The sequence below is a fragment of the Notamacropus eugenii genome, chromosome Y, assembly GCF_028372415.1.
Source record: "Notamacropus eugenii isolate mMacEug1 chromosome Y, mMacEug1.pri_v2, whole genome shotgun sequence".
NCBI classification, from domain to species: domain Eukaryota; kingdom Metazoa; phylum Chordata; class Mammalia; order Diprotodontia; family Macropodidae; genus Notamacropus; species Notamacropus eugenii.
In genome coordinates, this window is record NC_092880.1 from 9808141 (window position 1) to 9830596 (window position 22456).

Sequence of the window (22456 nt, forward strand, 5' to 3'; positions counted from 1 at the left end):
TAATAAGTATGATTTTAAATGCTGATAGGTTAAATAATCCATAAAGTGTCAGAGGGGTTTAAGCCCATTTTTTTCCTACACTGCAGTTATAAAACTTTATCCACTATGTCATGCTACCTCTCTTATTGAAAAATATATGATAATAAACACCAATTTACAAATTACTTATTAATATTGTACTTTAATATTTTTTCTTGAAACAAATGGAACCTGATATTTGACTTAAAAACATCAGGTCATTCACCTTCTTGCATCTTTAGACTTTATGCAGATAAGTTTACAAAATCCAATTTTACCATATTTAACATCATATTATAGATCTTGAGATTCAGTTTTATTATGGCAAAGATACTGTTACAAGTGAAGCTGATAGATTTACACTGAACACATGGAGCACTGATAACTTCAAGTTAACTAAGCAAGTGACTATTTTTTCTCCTCCTTAAAATATTCACTGTTTCACCACAAATACTTCATATTATATATTAATTCCCATCATTTGACATTTTGACCAATATTATTCCCAGAATGATCTTTGAATTTTTAGAAGAATCAATTGATCTTCAAAAGTGTCACCTAACTAAAACGAATTGATATTTTCCTGATGATTCATAATACTCTTTTTGAAATTTTTCTTTTAGTTCCAACTTATCTCCTCCATGCTGTCCCCCACACTTTGCCCCCCTTTTGCCCTTTGAAACGGCTAAAAAAGGAACGTTAGTTATGCATAGAAAGTCATATAAAACATTTCTATATTAGACACATTTCAAAAAAAAGAAGAAAAGAAAGAGAAATATATGTTTCACTTTGCAACTAAAGACTATCAGTTATCTATTTGAATGTGGATCGCATTTTTCATCAAACCATCATGGTCTTAAAGAAATAGTTCCAACAACAGCAACAAAAAGGCAATTTCAAAAACTGTCAGGAAGCTGATTTTTTTCTCCAAGTATTCAGGATCGTTTACTTAGTCTCAAATAAGTTCTAAGAATCTTACAATCTTTTATCATTTCCCTTGTGAAACATCATTGCTTGACCAGGACATCCATTACCTTACAGCTGGACATCACTGTTCCAAAGCTTCCTCATGGCATTTTTCATCTCTCTGTTTCTTGGGGTGTAGATGAAAGGGTTCAGCATAGGAGTGATGGCAGTATTAAAGACGGTTACATATTTATTTATTTATTTATTTTTATTTTTTTATTTTTTTAATGTTTAACAATCATTGCCACACAATTGCGATTTTATCCCTCCCCACCCACCCCCTACTACCTCCCTCCCTCCCCACGACTGCATACAATTCTGTATAGATTCTACATATACTTTCCTATTGAGTATATTTTCACTATAGTCATGCTATGTAGTCAGACTACGATAAATGAAAGAATCCGTATAACAAATCAGAACATGATACACAAACAGATACACATACACAAACATGATCTGCTTCATTATGTGAGTGACTTCCATATTTCTCTCTCTGAGTGTGGAAGGCATTTTGCCTTGAGGTCCACCATTGGGATTTTTTTTTTCAGAAGTTCTTGTGTTATTACAAAAATCTAAGTCTACCAGAAAAAACTCTCACACACTGTGGTTGTAGCTGTGCATAAAGTTCTCCTGGTCCTGCTCCTTTCACTCAGCATCAGGTCATATAAGTCCTTCCAGGCCTCTCTGAAGTCTTCTTGTTCATCATTTCTTATGGCACAATAGTACTCCATTACATTCATATACCATAATTTATTCAGCCATTCCCCAATTGATGGACATCCCCTTGACTTCCAGTTTTTGGCAACTACATAGAGTGCTGCTATAAATATTTTTGTACATGTGGGACCCTTTCCCATTTTTATGATCTCTTGGGGATATAGTCCTAGTAGCGATATTGCTGGGTCAAAGGGTATGCACATCTTTGTAGCCCTTTGGGCATAGTTCCAAATTGCTCTCCAGAATGGTTGGATGCGCTCACAGCTCCACCAACAATGAATTAGTGTTCCAACTCTCCCACATCCTCTCCAGCATTTATCGTTTTCTTGTTCTGTCATGTTTGCCAATCTTATAGGTGTGATGTGGTACCTCAGAGTTGTTTTGATTTGCATCTCTCTAACCAATAGTGATTTAGAGCATTTTTCATATGATTATAGATAGCTTTAATTTCTTCCTCTGAAAATTGCCTGTTCATATCCTTTGACCATTTATCAATTGGGGAATGACTTGTATGATTATACATTTGGGTCAGTTCTCTATATATTCTAGAAATGAGGCCTTTATCCCCGAGCTTAGCTGTAAAAATTTTTTCCCAATTTACTACATCCCTCCGGATTTTGGTTGCATTTGGTTTGGTTGTGCAAAAACTTCTCAGTTTAATGTAATCAAAGTTATCCATTTTGCATTTCATAATGCATTCTGTCTCTCCTTTAGTAAAGAATTCTTCCCTTCTCCATAGATCTGATAAATACACTATTCCTTGCTTCTCCAGTTTATTCATGGTATCAATCTTAATACCTAAATCATGTACCCATTTGGACTTTATTCTTGTGTACGGTGTCAGGTATGGGTCTATGCCTAATTTCCGCCACACTGTTATCCAGTTTTCCCAGCAATTTTTGTCAAACAATGAGTTCTTATCCCAGAAGCTGGGGTCCTTGGGTTTATCAAACAGAAGGTTGCTATATTCCTTGCCTACTGCATCTTGAGTGCCAAGTCTATTCCATTTGTCTACCTCTCTCTTTCTTAGCCAATACCAAGTGGTTTTGATAATTGCTGCTTTATAGTACAGTTTGAGGTCTGGTAGCGCTAGGCCACCTTCCCAAGCATTTCTTTTCATTAGTCCCTTTGATATTCTGGACCTTTTGTTTTTCCAAATGAATTTTGATATTATTTTATCCAGCTCTAGAAAGTAATTGTGTGATAGTTTAATTGGTATGGCACTAAATAAGTATATTAATTTGGGTAGAATTGTCATTTTTATTATATTAACACGGCCTACCCATGAGCAACTAATGTTTTTCCACTTACTTAAATCTGATTTTATTTGTGCAAAAAGTGTCTTGTATTTGTGTTCATATAGTCCCTGGGTTTGTTTTGGCAGGTAGACTCTTAAGTATTTTATACTGTCTACCCTAACTTTAAATGGGATTTCTCTTTCTATCTCTTGCTGTTGGACTTTGTTGCTAATATATAGGAATGCAGAAGATTTGTGTGGGTTTATTTTGTACCCTGCAACTTTGCCAAAGTTGTTTATTAATTCAAGTAATTTTTTACTTGAATCTCTGGGATTCTCTAGGTAAATCATCATACCATCTGCAAAGAGTGATAACTTAGTTTCTTCTTTGGCTATTCTAAGTCCTTGAATATCTTTATCTTGTCTAATTGCTACAGCTAACATTTCTAGTACCATATTGAATAATAGTGGTGATAATGGACATCCTTGTTTCACCCCTGATCTTATCGGGAATGCATCTAGCTTATCCCCATTGCATATAATGCTTGCTGAAGGTTTTAGATAGATACTGCTTACTATTTTATGGAAAGTTCCCTTTATTCCTACGTTCTCCAGTGTTTTTAGTAGGAATGGGTGTTGTATTTTGTCAAAAGCTTTTTCTGCATCTATTGAGATAATCATGTGGTTTTTGTTAGCTTTGTTGTTGATGTGGTCAATAATGCTAATAGTTTTCCTAATATTGAACCAGCCCTGTAGTCCTGGTATGAATCCTACCTGATCATAATGTATTTATCTGGTGATAAGATGCTGTATTCGTTTTGCTAAAATCTTATTTAAAATTTTTGCATCTATATTCATTAGGGAAATTGGTCTATAATTTTCTTTCTCTGTTTTGTCTCTTCCTGGTTTGGGTATCAAAACCATATTTGTATCATAGAAAGAATTTGGGAGGACTCCTTCTTCCCCAGCTTTCAAGAATAGTGTATGTAGTATTGGAATTAACTGTTCTTTAAATGTTTGATAGAATTCACTTGTGAATCCATCTGGCCCTGGAGATTTTTTCCTAGGGAGTTCATTCATGGCTTGTTCAATTTCTTTTTCTGAGATGGGGTTGTTTAAGTATTCAACTTCCTCTTCTGTTAATCTGGGCAATTTGTGTTTTTTAAAATATTCATCCATCTCGTTTAGATTGTCGAATTTGTGGGCATAAAGTTGGGCAAAGTAGTTTCTAATTATTGTTTTAATTTCCTCCTCATTGGAGGTGAGTTCACCCCTTTCATTTTTAATGTTAGTAATTTGGTTTTCTTCTTTCTTTTTTTTGATCAGATTAACCAAAGGTTTATCAATTTTATTAGTTTTTTCATAAAACCAACTATTGGTTTTATTTATTAATTCAATAGTTTTCTTTATTTCAATTTTATTAATCTCTCCTTTGGTTTTCAGTATTTCTAATTTGGTGTTTACTTGGGGATTTTCAATTTGTTCTTTTTCTAGCTTTTTCAACTGCAAGCCTAAGTCATTGATCTCCTCTTTCTCTATTTTATTTATGTAAGCATTCAGAGATATAACACTTCCCCTAATAACTGCTTTTGCAGTGTCCCATAAGTTTTGGTATGTTGTCTCACTATTTTCATTCTCTTGAATGAAGTTGTTGATTGTTTCTATGATTTCTTCTTTAACCCAATCCTTCTTTAGAATTAGATTATTTAGTTTCCAATTGATTTTTGGTTTCTCTTTCCATGGCCTTTTATTACATGTAATTTTTAATGCATTATGATCTGAGAAGGATGCATTGATTATCTCTACCTTTCTGCACTGGATTGTGAGATTTTTATGTCCTAGTACATGGTCAATTTTTGTAAATGTTCCATGTACCGCTGAGAAAAAGGTATATTCCTTTCTATTCCCATTTAATTTTCTCCAAAGATCTATCATATCTACCTTATCCAGAGTTTTATTTACCTCCTTAACCTCTTTCTTGTTTATTTTGAGTTTGGATTTATCTAGTTCAGAGAGGGGGAGGTTGAGGTCCCCCACTAGTATAGTTTTGCTATCAATTTCTTCCTTCAACTCCCCCAACCTCTCCTCTAAGAATCTGGATGCTATACCACTTGGAGCATACATGTTTAGTAATGATATTGCTTCATTGTCTATGGTACCTTTTAGCAGGATATAGTTTCCATCCTTATCCCTTTTGATTAGATCTATTTCTGCTTTTGCTTTGTCTGAGATTAGGATTGCTACTCCTGCCTTTCTTACATGAGCTGAGGCACAATATATTCTGCTCCATCCTTTGACCTTTATCCTATGTGTATCCCCGCGTTTCAAATGTGTTTCTTGTAAGCAGCATATTGTTGGATTATGGCTTTTAATCCATTCTGCTATCCGTCTCCGTTTTATGGGAGAGTTCATCCCATTCACATTCACAGTTATGATTACAATCTGTGTATTTCCCTCCACCCTCTTTCCCACGATTTGTGCTTTTAACTCTCCCGTCTCCCTTCCCCTCCTCAATAGTATTCACTTTTCTCCCCCTCCTCCTGCAGCCTTCCCCTCCTTCTTTTAGCCCCCCTCCCTTTTAGTCCCCTTTACTCTTATTGCTTCTTTCCTCCCTTTTAGCCACCCTCCTCTTTCTTCCCCCTTCCCTTCCTACTACCTATAGAGCTAGTTAGGATTATCTACTTAAGATTATTGTTCCCTTCTTTGAACAAATCAGATGAGAGTACCTCTCAAACAATGCTCATCTCCCTCCCCTCCTTCCCTCTACTGTAGTTTTGTACTTCTTCCTGTGATATAATTTGCCATTTTCTGCTTCCCCCTTTCCACACCTCCTATTACATTCCCTTCTCATACTTAAATCATATTTTTGACATGACATCATTTACTTTATGCCCGTTCCCTCTACATATATCCCTTTTATCATAATAGCTGCACAGTTCTCAAGATTAACAGGTGTCATCTTCCCTTATAGGGAGGTAAACAGATTGCCCTAATTGAGTTGCAAGTTTTTGTTTTTGTTTTTTCCCCTCTGTTTACCTTTTTATGATTCTCTGGAGACCTGCATTTGAAGATCAAATTGTCTATTGAGTTCTGGTGTTTTGGTCAGGAAGCTCTGGAAATCCCTTATTTCGTTGAATGACTTTCTCCTTGTCTGAAATGTTATGCTGAACTTTGCTGGGTAGTTGATCCTTGGTTGAAGTCCCAACTCCTTTGCCTTACGGAATATTGGGTTCCAATTCTTTCGATCTTTTAATGTAGAAGCTGCAAGGTCCTGTGTGATCCTGACTGTGTGACCTTGATATTTGAATTGTTTCTTTCTGGCTGCTTGTAGTATTTTCTCCTTCACTTGATAGCTCTGGAATTTGGCAACGATATTTCTTGGGGTTTTGAGTTTGGGATCCCTTTCGGGAGGGGAACGGTGGATTCTTTCGATGACTATTTTGCCCTCTGAGTCTAGTACTTCTGGGCAGTTTTCCTTGATGATTTCCTGGAAGATATTGTCCAGACTCTTTTCTTCATCATGGGTTTCTGGCAGGCCAATAATTCTTAGATTTTCTCTCCTGGATCTATTTTCCAGGTCAGTTGTTTTTCCAATTAAATATTTTAGATTTTCTTCTATCTTTTCATTCTTTAGATTTTGTTTGACTGATTCTTGTTGCCTCATTGAGTCATTAGTTTCTACTTGCCCAATTCTAATCTTCATCGTAGTGTTTTCTTCAGTTAGCTTTTCCATCTCCTTTTCCATCTGACCAATTTTTCCCTTTAAGGAGCTATTTTCTCCATTTAATTTTTGTACTTCTTTTTCCATTCGACCAATTTTCCCAGTTAGGTTTTGGGTTTCCTTTTCCACCTGATCAATTTTCCCAATTAGGTTTTGGGTTTCCTTTTCCATTTGATTAGCTCTTCCTTTTAGGGAATTATTCTCTCCACTTAATTTTTGAACTTCCTTTTCCATTTCTTCAATTTTCTTTTTCAGGGTGATGTTCTCATCAGTGAATTCTTTTTTTATAGTTTTAAAATCATTGGCCAGTTTTTCTTTTATATCCTTCTTCAGACGTTCCAGGTAATCTAGTTGTGCTTGCGAGAAATTCATAGTCCCATCTGAGGTTTCAGATGGAAGTACAGTCTCAGCTCTAACCTCTTTGGTGTTTGTGTTTTGGTCCTTATCCCCATAGAAAGATTCTATGGTTTTTTCACTTTTCGTCTGCTTTTTCCGATTCATGATGTTGTCTGAGTGTTGTAGCTTTTGGTTCTTTCAGTTAGAAGGTACAGATCTTTAAGTTGAGCTGATGTGTGTCTAGGCTAAAAGCAGGTTTTTGTTTTTTGTTTCCCTGATCAACCCTGGGGTTAGCTTGTTAGGTATGTGGGAGGGGTGGTCTGTCCTCAGGATATCTCCTCAGCTGACTTGAGGCAAAGGCAAGGTCAGGGGATGGTGATCCCAGCTTCCCTATTGTCTTCCCTTTTCCCCTGGAGGGCTGGGGCACGCCTAGAGGCTAATGAGTGTTCCCGCCCCTCCTGGGGCTCGTCTCCCGGCTCTGAGGCTTGCCTGGGTCTCAGTGCGAATTTTCTCTTCCCTGGGTCGTCTGTCCCTCCAGATAGCCTCCGCCACCGTAGGAAGAATCCCCCTTTGCCACTTTTCCCGCCTCTGGTGTTATGAGACCACCCGCCCCCTTCTGCTGTTCCCACTGATCCAGGATTAATCTGGGGAAGAATTTTATGGTTCCCTCACGGTCATCGGGGGGGAGGGGAGAGCACTTACTGATCACTCCGGCATCCCAGCTCCTGGATGTTCAAGTAGTGACCCACTGAAGTCCCGTCTTTAGGCTGAAGATTTCAAGGGCTGTTGCGCTGATATCGTTGGCTCGGCCTGGCTTATCTCCTGCTCTGCTGGTCTCGCCCGCCACTCTCGGGCCCCTCGGGTCCCCTCCGCCCTGCCGCGCCGACCGCGCTGCGCTGTGCGCCGGGGTCTTACCCCCGTGGAACAGATCCCTCCCGTGGACCCTCCAGTCCAGCCTGGGCTCCGAATCCGTCAAAGTCCGTCTCCCACTGGATTCTACACCTCCAAAGTCTGGTCAGACTCTCCCCCCAGAGATATCCAGAGGAGTTTTTCCAGGAGCTTAGGTGAGTCGTTGCTTTCACTCCCGGTTACATATTTATTAATGGGAAAGGTACAGACAGGTCTGACATACATGAAAACAGAAGGGGCAAAAAGGAAGACAATAGTTGTGATGTGGGAGATGCAAGTAGAAAGGGCTTTTTTTTCGACTTTCTGAAATCTGGGTTTTCAAAGGGTGTAGAATGACCCCCTAGGAGTTAAACAAGTGTACAAAGACCATTGTGCATATTGCTCCCCCATTGACAACCACAGAGATGCCAAGCACATATACAGGAAAGTTCTAATAAAGGGTACATGTCACAAATGAAGTGGTCAATAATATTGGGTCCACAGAATGGAGGACTTACAATTAAAAGCAGCTGAACTAACCAATGTATGAAACCTCCAGTACAGGAAACGACCAGTTGCAGAGCATGTAGATGCCATCTCATAACGACTAAGTAGTACACGGGTTTACAGATTGCTACATAGAGATCATAGGTCATAAAAATCAGGAGGAAAACTTCAGTTCCAGCAAACAAGTACTCCAAGAAGAGCTGCACCTTGGAAGCTTGGAAAGAAATGGATGCGTTTTCATAGAGCATGTCTAGGATCATTTTAGGGACAATGACAGTGGAATAGATGGCATCCATAAAAGACAAGAAGGCAAGAAAGGTTACACAGGGTACCTCGAGCTCTTGCTTCCAATGACAGTTTTGATAATCAGGATATTGCCCACCATAGTTAAAATGTACATAACGAAGAACATAGCAAATAGCACTTTTTGTACCTCAGGATTCTTGGCAAGTCCTGGGAGGACAAACTCGGTGACATTATTCCTGTTTTCCATGTTTTCTAGGAGTGGAGAAAAGTTATTGGAACTGTTTATTGGAAATAGCCCTAGAGCTGTAGTGAAGAAGGGCTTGAGTTCAGTTTTCACAGCTGCCCCTATTTATTGACAATCTGCTTAACCTTTGTACGCATCAATTTCCTCACCAGAACACTGGTCATATTAGCAAAAACGGAGCTTTTGTGGAGGGAGTAGAAGAAAACATGGATATTATGTGGGCACGTTTTAATCTCAACTGTAAAAGTTGGTTATTCTTCCATAGTTTCAGCAGTCAAATTTTTACCCATAAAGACAATAATGAAACATAAATATTTTGATCCCATTTTATATCACTTTTATTTCTCAATATACTCCCTTTACATCTGAAAGTATATGAAATGAGCCTTACCTATAGTTTTTCTTCTTTTTTAATAAAGGGAATAAGGCACACATTGATTGCATTACGTTTCAGTTGTTCTTTCTATTCATAATGCTATCAATTTTGCGGAGATTTTCTATTTTCAACCTATTTGACTATGTTTTAATTCATAAAAAAATCTAACGTTTCTCTGAATTGCACGTATTCACATTTTCTAATAACATAGGCATGTTTTGTCATATTTGAGCATTCTCCAATAAATTGACACCCATATTGTTTTTTGGTTTTTTTTTTTTTTTTTGCTTTTCTTGCTACAAGAAGTACTTTAATGAATATTTTACTGTACAAAGATCATTTTACTAGTATCCTCTTGGGTGACTGCCTGGCAGTGAGTTAGCCCATTTCCAATGGCATGAGCATTTTAATTTCTTTTTGGAAACATAACCCTCTCATCATTTCAGTAATTCAGTAATGTGTGGGTTTTCCAAATGACCCTCCATCACTGAAGAGTTAAATGCCAATAGAATCTTATTTCATTCAGTCAATTGGGATTTGTTCCATTGGGATAATAAGGATATTTTTCTCCATAATACCTTATTAACATGCAAATAATCCATCAAAAGATATCACTTTAAACTATTATTGGCACTGCAAAATATGTTTGCCTACCTTAAGATTGAAAGTGTGTTAAATAAATACATGTTTTATCGTCTTTTAATTAAAGGGACCTTTTATAGAAGTAGAAATTACAAGCACAATATAAATGTCTAAAATAATTATTATTTCTCTGTCATCATCATCGTCTCATGTTTATCCAACATTTGAATATAGAGGGGATAAACGAAAAAGATAACGTCAAGAAAAAATGAGTCCAAAGGAGAAAGCAGTAGAGAAATTTTGAAGACAAATTAGTATTTCATTACAGAGCTAAGACTATTAAAAACCTTTATGCGGTTTCTTCAAAGTTCCACTAAATTACAACTGCAGGCTCAGAATTCTAGTCTCTTGACTAGCTAATTTGTCACATAATTTAGAAAACATGAACAATAATGACTCCATATTGAACGTATGAATACCCTAAAATAATTATTTTTTCCTTGAGGCCTATGGAAATATAGAAAATGAGATTACTAATAATATATTTATTAAATTAAATTTAATACTGCATATGACTGGAATGAAATTTACATTAAGCTTACTATTTTATCAGTCTTATAAGTCAAAACTTTTCTAATACATGAACCTTGGAAAACGGGGAATAGACTATACCTGGAAGAGCAGTAAAATATAATTTTATTTTAATTAGTAAAAGAAAAGAGGTATACGGGTATTTGTTTTCTTTTAAATTTTAGTGTTTTCCCCCAGTTACATGGGAACACAATTTTAAAGACTTTAAAAATTGAGTTCCAAAATCATCTTTTCCCTCTCTACACCCCCAGTGAAAAGATGAACAGTTTAATATAGATTATACATGTGGAGTGAAGCAAATATATTTGTGATATTATAAAACAGAACATGGATCAATATAAACTCCCCTTCAAAGAAAAAATTGAAAAAAGAAGCTTCAATCTGTATTCCAACTCTGTATTCTGCTCTTTTTGTGAGGATGGGTAGCATTTTCCATCATGAGTCATTCATAGTCTTCTTGGATCATTTAATTACTGAGAAAAGCTACGTCAGTCAAAGTTGTTCATTTTACAATGTTACTGTTCGTGTGTACAGTGTTCTCCTGGTTCTACTCATTTCACTTTGCATCGGTTCATGCAAATTTTTCCATTTTTTTTCTGAGGTAATCTTGCTCATCATTTCTTACAATACAATAGTATTCCATCACATTCATACACCAAACCTTGTTCAGCCATTCGCCAATTGAAGGGCTTCCCTTCAATTTTCATATCTTTGCCACAAGAAAAGAGTTCCTATATTTTTATAACTATAGGTCATTTTTCTTTTTCTTATTTTTCATCTCTTTTAGGATGTACTTGTACTGTTATTTCTAGGTCAAAGTGTATGCTTGATTTTAGGGGCCTTAGACTCCTCCAATATTGCATTAGTGCAGAAACTTTCCAACATGCTCTCCAACATTTTTCATTTTCCTTTTTTATCCTATTAAACCAACAAATCCTAGATGCTTCAGAGCATTTTTATATGGCCATAGATAATTTTGATTACTTCATCTGAAAAATTACCATATATTTTGATCACTCATCAATTAGGAAATGGATCTTATTTTTATTTCCCTGTATTTGAGCGATGAGACCTCTATCAGGGAAACTCGATTTTTTTTCACAATTTTGATGGCTAAATCTATTCCCCTCCATGCGACTTTATCCCTGTTTTTTCTGTTGTCTCACTCCATACATTGTCCCTTTTCAAAAGTTTTTTTCTTCTATCACCTATCCCAGTCCACCTTCTCTTCTATTAAAACTTTCCCCTTCTCTTATCCTGTTTCAGTCCTTCTTTAATTCAAGAAGATTTATTTCTATACCTAATTAAGTATATATGTTATTCCCTCTTTGAGTCAATTCTAATGAGAGTAAAGTTGAAGTGTTCCTAAAACCTCCCCCATTTTTGCCTCCACTGTTAAAGCACTTTCCCCTTTTTTTCCCCCACGGTGTATGGGATACTTTTTGTTTAAAACCAATGGAATTGACAATTAAAGTTAATTTTTCCAATTAAGCATAACAAAAAGTTTACATTATCATCCCCATTAAGGCTAATCTGAATTATTATAAGACAGACAACTGCTGAAAATATCATTTCCCATTTTTTCCTGTTTTTTCATGAGCATAGAAGATCATCTTCTCCTGTTCTTTTTTCCAGTATATAATTTATTTGTTTTTAGGTTTCAACATTCACAGGATTTTGAATTTCAGTATTTCTCCCCATTTCTCCCCTCCGACTACCCCAGGACAGTGTGTACCACAACCACCTCTTCCTCCAATCTGCTTTCCCTTCTATCAACCCACCTTCTCCCATCCTCATCCCCTCTATTTTTCTATAGAACAAAATAGATTTCTGTACCCAATTGCCTGTATATCTTACTTCACAGTTGCCTACAAATACAATTCTTAATATTCATTTTTAGAGTTTTGAGTTTCACATTCTCTACCTTCCTCCCTCCTCACCAAACCTCATTGAGAAAGTAAGCAGTTGGATGTAGGTCATACATACGTAGTCATGGAAACACTTCCATAATAGTCATGTTGTGAAAGACTAACATTTTCCTTGATCTTGTCCTGTCATCCATTTATTCCATTCTCTCCCTTGACCTGTCCCTCCAACAGTAGGGTTTGCTTCTGAATGACTCTTCCCTCAATCTGCTGTTCCATCTATTATCCTCCCTCTCCAATCACCTTCCCTCTGAATTCTTGCAGGCCAAGATAGATTTCCATACCCAGTTGAGTGTGTTGTTATCTTCTTAAGCCAAAGCAGATGAGAGGCTCACTTATTCCCTTTCATCTTCTCAGTCTTCTCCTACACTGTACAAACTCTTTCTTGCATATTTGATGTGATATGATCTACTAAAATCTACCTCTTCCTTTTTCTTTCACCAAGTACATTCCTCTCAACACTTAATTTTAGTTTTTAAGTATCCCCTCTTGATATTCAAGTCACTCAGTGCTCTCTGTCTGTATGTATGTGTATATATATATATACACACACACACACACACATACATACATATAGACATGTGTATATCTATGCCTACATATAGATAGATATACATATGTACTATGTGTGTATATTCATACATATATCTATATTTATCTATATCAATTTATCTGTATCTGTTTCTACCTACATCTATATAGCTATATCAGTCTATAAGTATCTCCATATCTATCTGTCTCTATCTATCTATCTGTCTCTATCTATCTATCTATCTATCTATCTATCTATCTATCTATCTATCTACCTATCTATTCCCTCTAATCATTTTAATACTGAGAAAGGTCTCATGAATTACAAATATCGTCTCTACATGCAGAAATATAAGCATTTCAACTTTAATGCGACCCTTATGGCTTCCCTTTCGTCTTTACCTTTTTATGTTTTTCTTGATTCTTGTATTTGACACGCAAATTTTCAGTTCACCTCTGTTCTTTTCAACAAGAATGCTTGGAAGTCCTCTATTCTTTTTTATATTTTATTTTATTTTTAAAATTATTTATTTATTTAACTTTTAACATTCATTTTCACAAAATTTTGGGTTCCACATTTTCTCCCCTTTTCTCTCCTCCCCGCACCCTAAAACACCGAGCATTCTAATTGCCCCTATCACCAATCTGCTCTCTCTTCTATCATCCCTCTCTGCCCTTGTCTCCATCTTCTCTTTTGTCCTGTAGGGCCAGATAACTTTCTATACCCCTTTACCTGTATTTCTTATTTCCTAGTGGCAAGAACAGTACTCGACAGTTGTTCCTAAAACTTTGAGTTCCAACTTCTTTTCCTCCCTCCCTCCCACCCCCTCCCTTTGGAAGACAAGCCATTCAATATAGGCCAAATCTGTGTAGTTTTGCAAATAACTTCCATAATAGTCGTGTTGTATAAGACTAACTATATTTCCCACGATCCTATCCTGTCCCCCATTACTTCTATTCTCTCTTTTAATCCTGTCCCTCCCCATGAGTGTCGACCTCAGATTGCTCCTTCCTCCCCATGCCCTCCCTTCCATCATCCCCCCCACCCTGCTTATCCCCTCATCCCCCACTTTCCTGTATTGTAAGATAGGTTTTCATACCAAAATGAGTATGCATTTTATTCCTTCCTTTAGCGGAATGTGATGAGAGTAAACTTCATGTTTTTCTCTCACCTCCCCTCTTTATCCCTCCACTAATAAGCCTTTTGCTTGCCTCTTTTATGAGAGATAATTTGCCCCATTCCATTTCTCCCTTTCTCTTCCCAATATATTTCTCTCTCACTGCTTGATTTCATTTTTTAAAGATATGATCCCATCCTCTTCAATTCACTCTGTGCACTCTGTCTCTATGTATGTGTGTGTATGCATGTGTGTGTGTGTGTAATCCCGCCCAGTACCCAGATACTGAATAGTTTCAAGAGTTACAAATATTGTCTTTCCATGTAGGAATGTAAACAGTTCATCTTTTGTAAGTCTCTTATGACTTCTCTTTGCTGGTTACCTTTTCATGCTTCTCTTCATTCTTGTGTTTGAAAGTCAAATTTTCTTTTCAGCTCTGATCTTTTCATCAAGAATGCTTGAAAGTCCTCTATTTCGCTGAAATACCAATTTTTCCCCTGAAGAATTATACTCAGTTTTGCTGGGTAGGTGATTCTTGGTTTTAGTCCTAGTTCCTTTGACTTCTGGAATATCCTATTCCACGCCCTTCAATCCCTTAATGTAGAAGCTGCTAGATCTTGTGTTATCCTGATTGTACTTTCACAGTACTTAAATTGTTTCTTTCTAGCTACTTGCAATATTTTTTCCTTGTCCTGGAAACTCTGAAATTTGGCCACCATGTTCCTAGGAGTTTCTCTTTTTGGATCTCTTTCAGGCGGTGTTCTGTGGATTCCTTGGATACTTATTTTGCCCTCTGCTTCTAGAATCTCAGGGCAGTTTTCCTTGATAATTTCATGAAAAATGATGTCTAGGCTCTTTTTGTTTTCGATCATGGCTTTCAGGTAGGCCCATAATTTTTAAATTGTCTCTCCTGGATCTATTTTCCAGGTCAGTTGTTTTTCCCATGAGATATTTCACATTATCTTCCATTTTTTCATCCTTTTGGTTTTGTTTTGTGATTTCTTGGTTTCTCACAAAGTCATTAGCCTCCATCTGTTCCATTCTAATTTTGAAAGAACTATTTTCTTCAGTGAGCTTTTGAACCTCCTTTTCCATTTGGCTAATTCTGCTTTTGAAAGCATTCTTCTCCTCATTGGCTTTTTGAACCTCTTTTGCCAATTGAGTTAGCCTATTTTTCAAGGTGTTATTTTCTTTAGCATTTTTTGGGTCTCCTTTAGCAAGGTGTTGACCTACTTTTCATGCTTTTCTTTCATCTCTCTCATTTCTCTTCCCAGTTTTTCCTCCACCTCTCTAACTTGATTTTCAAAATCCTTTTTGAGCTCTTCCATGTCCCGAGCCCATTGGGTGGGCTGGGATACAGCAGCCTTGACTTCTGTGTCTTTCCCTGATGGTAAACATTGTTCTTCCTCATCAGAAAGGAAGGGAGGAAATACCTGTTCACCAAGAAAGTAGCCTTCTATAGTCTTATTTTTTCCCCCCTTTTCTGGGTATTTTCCCAGCCAGTGACTTGACTTCTGAGTTTTCTTTCCACACCCACCAGGCCTCCAGATCCACCCAGCCAGCTCTTGGGGTCTGAGATTCAAATGCTGCTTCCCAGCCTCAGGGCTTTGGGTGGGGGCGGGGCTGCTATTCAGTGTAAGATTAAGTTCAGGTGCTCAGGTGGGGGCAGGGCCGCCTCACGGGCTCAGTTCCCTCAGGGGATTTATGCAGAGACCTTCAACAATGGATCCAAGCTCCTGCCTGCTGTGGGAGCCCAGGTCTGCTCCTGCCTCAGCTGCTGCCTCCTGAGGGGGCCTGAGTTATGGGGGCACCCCACTCCCCTCTCGACCTGCCAAAGAGACTCTCTCACCGACCTTTGTCACCTGTGGGTGGAGGGACCCACGTGGCCACTGGAGATTCTGTCCCTGAAGCCTACTAGGATCTGCTCCCTGCTTGGATCTGCTCCTCTCGACACCACGCGGCGAAGGCAGGGCTGGGCTCTGGGTCTACAGTGCAAAATCTTGTCCGCTCCGTTGTTCTATGCCTTCTGCTGCTCCAGAATTTGTTGGAAGTTCTTTTTTACAGATATTTTATGGGCGGTGGGTTCGGAGCTAACGTATGTGTGTCTATCTACTCCACCATCTTGGCTCCGCGCCCCTTGAAGTCCTCTATTTCATTGAAATTTCATTACATTCCCCTAAGTATTCTACTCAGCTTTGCTGGCTAGGTGATTCTTGGTTTTACTCCTAGTTACTTTCACCTCTAGAATATTTTATTCCAAGCCATCTGTTCCCTTAGGGTAGAAGCTGCTAAATCCTATGTTATCCTGACTGCATTTCCACACTTTGTGAATTATTTCTTTCTAGCTCCTTGTAATATATTCTTCTTTTCCTGGGAGCTCTGGAATTGAGCTATAATATTCCTAGTAGTTTTATCTGTGGAGTGTTTTTCACGAGGTAATCAGTGAATTCTTTCCATTTCTATTTTACCCTCAGGTACATGAATATCAGTGCAGTTTTACTTCATAATTTCTTGGAAGATGGTGTCTAGGCTCCTTTTTTAATCATGGTTTTCAAGCAGACCAATAATTTTTAAATTTTCTCTCCTGAATCTATTTTCTAGGTCAGTTGTTTTTCCAATGCGATATTTCACTTCGTGTTCTATTTCTTCATTATTTTGCTTTTGCTTTATAATTTCTTCTTTTCTAATAAGGTAATTAGTTTCAATCTGCTCCATTCGCGTTTTTAAATATCTATTTTCTTTGGTGAACTTTTGGCCCTCCTTTTCCGTTTGACCAATTCTGATTTTTAATTCATTCTTCTCCTCATTGGCTTTGTGGAGCTCTTTTGCCATTTGGATTAGTCTATTTTTAAAGGCGTTATTTTCTTCCTCATTTTTTGGGGTTTCCCTTGGCAAGCTATTGACTCTTTTTTCATGATTTTCTTGCATTGCTCTCATTTATCTTCCCAATTTTTCCTCCACCTCTCTTACTTGATTTTCAAAATCCTTTTTGGGCTTTTCCAGTCCATGACAGCATTACATATTTTTTGGAGGCTTTGGATGTAGGGGTCTTGACCTTGCTGTCTTCCTACAGTTGTATGCCAAGTGTTCCTTTGATTTAATGCTTTGGTCTTCCTCATCTGAAAAGATGGAAGAAAATACATTTTCACGGAAAACATAACTTGCTATAATCTTATTTTTCCCCTTTGCATGCATCTTCCCAGTCAATTTCTTGATGTTTGAGTCCTTTGTCAACTGGAGAGTATTCTGCTCCAGGTCTCAGATATTTTGTGATGCTGTTCCCTGAGATATCTCCAGGGACCTTTAAGTTTTCAGTTCCTTCAAAGTGGCATACTCAGTGAAGAAGTGTTTGCTCTTCTCCTCCTTGTACTCTTGTCTGTAAACAACCAAAAGCACTATTTTCTGACTTGGAACCCTTAGTAGAATTCCCTCTCTGCAGCTGCCACCAGCTTCTCCACACCAGCACTCCAGCTCGCCCCAATCCCACCACTCAGAACTGGGACTCAGATTAGCAGCTTGATTCCCTCAAGGTCTGTACGTGGAGAGCTCCAGAAGTGGCCTCTGCTGAGGCAGTGGCTGCAGCCACCCTGGGGCTGGGGCTGGGGCTGAACCACACTCTCCTCACACTCAGGTGAAAGTGCTTTCTCACTGACCACTGAAGCTGTCTTTGGTGAGTTGAGAAATCTGGACCACAGCAGCTGCCCATGATTCAGGATCCTGATTCCTACTCTGTTCCTCTCTATGTCAGCACAGCCCATACTAGGCTGTGCTCCACTCTGAGCCAGGTGAAATAGACCCTTCCTGTCAGCCTTCCAGGCTATCTGTGCCTGGAAATCTATTTCACTCTGTCATTTTTTGGCTTCTGCTGCTCTGGGATTTGTTTAGATTCAATTTTGTAGGCATTTTAAGGTTTTGGGGTGAGAGCTCAAACACAACCCTGCTTTTACTCTTTCATCTTGGTTCTACCTGCAAGGAATTATTTTGTACAGTGAACTTTTGTACTTCCATCTCCATTAGGCCAAATCTGCTTTTTAAAGACTTCTTATTATTGAATTTTTGTTCCTCTTTTTCCATTTAACTGATTCTGATTTTCAAGAATTTTTTCTCTTCTTTGGATTTGTGTACCTGTTTTATCATTTGCCTTATTCTGGCTTTTTTTAAAAGTGTTATTTTATTCAGGATTTCTTTCTCTTTATTTTTGGTCCCTCTTTACAAAACTGTTGGCTCTTTTTAAAAATGATTTTCTTGCGTCGCTCATTTTTCTTTCATTATTTTTTCCTCTATCTCTATTAGTTGCTTTAAAAAATCCTTTTTCTTTGCACTTCCATGGTCTAAGATTAATTCCTATTTTTCTTTGAGGTTTTGGATGTAGGAATTTTGAATTTTTTGTCTTTTGAGTGTGTGTTTTGATCTTGCTTGTCATCCTAGTAGCTATGTATGGTTAGATTTTTTTCTGTTTTTTGTTCATTTTTCCAGCCTATTCTTTGCCTTCTCACTTTTTGATAAAGTAGGATTCTGTTTGTCTGGTGGAGCAAAAACTGACCGTAGCTTTAGGGATTGTGTTCATCTGCTTTCAGAGATGCTTTTAGGGACCTGTAAGTTCTTCAGCTCTTTTAAGGTTATATGATCTAAAAAGAGGTGTGTTGACTACTCTTTTGGCCTGTGCTCTGGTCTGTGAGTGCCCACAAACATTCTTCGGCCCTAGATCTATGACTAACGTCCCTGCTTTCCTTCACTGGCAAGCTCTGGTGTACTACCGCTTCTTCTCACCCTAGAACTATCACCCAAAACTGCTATCCAGATCTGAATATAGGCAAACATCAGAGTCCTGCTCCCTGTGTCAGCAAAGAGATCCCTTTAATCTCCTCCTGAGAAGTTGGTCAACCTGCCACCTCCTTTCATCTGTGGACTGAGAATTCCAGAAGAAGCTGCTGCTGTTTATTGATTCAATTACTCCCAAGGTCTGTTCCTGGTATATTGCACTGGTACAGCCAGCACTGAGCTGTGATCCACTGTCACCCTGATGCAACAGATATTTTTTGCCAACCATCTATATTATCTTCGTCTAGATAATTGTTTTACTCCATCTTTTTGTGGGTTCTTCTCCAGAATGTGTTTTAGGGAAATGCTGAAAGTTTTTGAGAGTTGTTTTGAGAAGAACTCAGGCAAGTCTCATAAGTCCTTGTATCCTCTGTGTCATTTTGAATCTGCCTCCACATAAGACTATCTAGAATAGAAAAGATCCCTGTGCCTTGAATAACAATGAACATGCCATTGGCAGTCAGGGTATTTAAAGTTAGTTGATTAGCACATAGAAGGATGCAAATTAGACACATTTACAAAAGCCCTTGATGGTATGGCACATATAGGAAGTTAATCTGAGGAAACTCTCTCATAATATATGAGTATAACTATGTCATACTATTTTACAGGCAATTTTAGTAAAGAAATTTTATGAATGAATATTAATATTTTCTTTATCTTTTTCCTTTTCTTCCCTTCTTTGAGTATTAGATAAATTTGAATAATTTTATCCAAATGATACATAAGGACATTTGTCCTCAACACCAGACTCTAATGTTACCCTCCGAAATTATTTTATATTTCCTTTCTGTGCTCTTTGAAAGATGAAGAACCATGACATAATGAATAGAGAGGTCACATCAGCCATAGGATCAAATGTCAATTCTCACACATTTTAACCATATGACTTTGATCAAGTTCGCTAATTATAAATGTTCTATACAATTCTAACAGCAAAATTTAGTTGCAAAGGAGGTGTTGATAAAATCATAGATTGCTTTTCCAAACACAGACTGTTCAATTTTTAAAGTAAAATTGTTTTATGATGAGAGAAGGGAAAGACAAAAATTAAAGCATTCTTTTTCTCAAGAAACTGATATTGCTTTTGGTCTGCATAATATGAACATAAGTTTTTATACACACAATCCTTTTTTCTTAAAAGCTAAGGTATATTAATTGTTTAAATTATTTGAGGTATAAATCAATATATCAATTGTAGGAATGATATTGGGAATGTGTTAATAATTGATATTGGGGAGAAAATATCTTAAATGTCCTTACAACTGGTAGCATGAAAAGATGTCTCAATCCCTTCAGAGCACTCCAAGAATGCTCAAGTAGAAGTGTAGTCAGCTATTTTCAGAACTGACTTGTCACTGTGAGTACACGTTGGAATAAAAATTCTAATCTTCATAAGGACTATACAAATATATTTTTAATTAAAAGTAGAAAAAAACACACATTATGAATTTCATATCTTCATAGTATTCTCTCCAAATGACTTATTAATTGAAACCGTTTTAGAAAAATGAACAGTCATTCCCAATCACCCCCACTCTCTCATTTAAATTTATTTCACTTGTCTAAAAATCATCTTAAGGAAATTTTTAAAAATATTAATGCTTGATTATAAAATAATTTTGTTCACTTTGCAAAAACTCTTTTGAGGGAGAAGTCACTTTATTCATGATCTGAGAAGAGAAAAATAAAACACAAGCACCTGCCCTCAGTATTGCATACAGTAAACATTAACTTAGGACAAAAAAAGAGGAAGATATGCTTAATACGTGTATATATGTGCATTTATTTGTATTTAGGGGTGTAGAAAAGGGATGTAACTATCTAGGAAATGAGGATATGGAGAATCTTTGATCCCTTTTGGCTCCCAAAATCTACTTGATGAAATAATCTCCTTATGCAACACAGGTACATATTTCTTGTGAGGAGGAAATCCCTTATGAAGAGTGTGGTCTGTGTGTGTGTGTTTGTGTGTGTGTATGTGTGTGTGTGTGTATGTGTATGTTAGAGAGAGACAGAGAGAGAGAGAGAGACAGAGAAAGAGAGAGAGAGAGAATGAGAATGAGAATGCTTCTCACCATCTTTGAAGACTATACTGGAATTTTTTTATTCGTGATTAATAACTACGATTTCCTTTATGATGAACAGTAATTCTAAATTAGGAGAAACAGAATTTGAAAAAGACCTATTTAATATGATATATGGAAGTGAGTTCTTAAATGTCTTTGATCTTTTCTTTTCACAGGCTCCTGTTATTTTAAAAACTTAGATCTGAAGTACATCAAAAATGAGGGAAGCATATTTATCCTTCTTTGATTCTCAGAAGAAAATTGCTATGTAAAGAAAAAAACACATGTTGATGTGCACATACTTTCCCAGGTAAATTGAGAATTCATATTCACCTTAAATTTCTGGAGGATACGGGTCTATGTGAGCATGTGAATATGATATTAGATTTCTAATATTTTTCTTTGCTTAGCCCGTTTGAGAAATACGAGATCAAATCCCCACGTACCTCTTACTCCTTGAAATAACCTAAATATCCTTGTCTATGCTTAGTCTATTGTTATGGGGATATCTTCCTGGTTTTACCTTTGTGTTAAAGTCACAGTAATAAGAATAACAAATAAAACAAATTTCCTTTAATATGTCTTGTAACGAAAAAATAGAACAAGAAAGTTTCTCCTTTGACATAATACCAATCTTGTGATTGTTTGGACCATTCCAATGAATGTCTTTTATTCTTCTCATATACGTGATGTTTTTCTTTTTCTACATAAAGTATGATTAGATAACTATCAGTATTAGAATATACAGAGATACCATTCGATCCAGGGATTAATCTATAATCTCTTACACTCTGTTTTAAAACAATTCAATGATTTAAAATATATATTATATATATATACTCATAAAACTCAGATTTTTTAAGTTTCCTAACTTTTTCAAAGTAATGTATATATGCTGTCATTTAACCTTCACAAGAACTCTTTGAGTAAGCTGTTACTATACCCATTTCACAGAAGCTGAAGCTAGGAGAAGTTAAATGATTTGCCCAAGGTTAAATAGTTATAAAATATTTGGAGGTAAAAATTAACTCAATTCCTCCTTAATCCAAGTCCAGTACTGTTATGTATTGTGCCAAAAATAATAAATGATCTTGAACATTTAAGAATGATGGAGGTCAGGGCAGAGCCAAGATGTCAGAGTAGAAAAATACAAGTAATCTAGCTGTTCCCCTACAGCCCATAAAATACCTGAAAAGAACGACTCTCAACGAATTTTACAGCAGCAGAAGCCACAGAATGATGAATTGGAAGTTTTCCAGCTCAGGGTGACCAGGAGGGCCAGTGGGGTAGGTCTGTCTCATTGGACGTGGAGCAGAGCATAGCCTAGCTTTGGCCATTCAAGACCAGGAGGAGCAGGACTGGAGCAGGCCTTAGGGGTGGAATCACCAGCTGCAGCTGAGGTTCTCAGATTCTTCAACACACAGGAGAAAAAGATACTTCAAAGGTCAGTGAGAGGGCTATTTCAAAGGGCAAGAAGGGAGCAGGGTCCTCCTCTAGCACGGGGCAGAGGCAGCAGAAGGCAGCAGCAGCAGCCAGTGTCCATTGTTGTAGCCCTCAGCT

General features: G+C 37.3%; 1 pseudogene; it reads right to left on the reverse strand.

Moving 5' to 3' along the window:
• Positions 1-1025: 1025 nt before the first annotated feature.
• LOC140516818 (putative olfactory receptor 4A4) lies at positions 1026-8886 on the reverse strand (annotated as a pseudogene).
• Positions 8887-22456: the final 13570 nt, after the last annotated feature.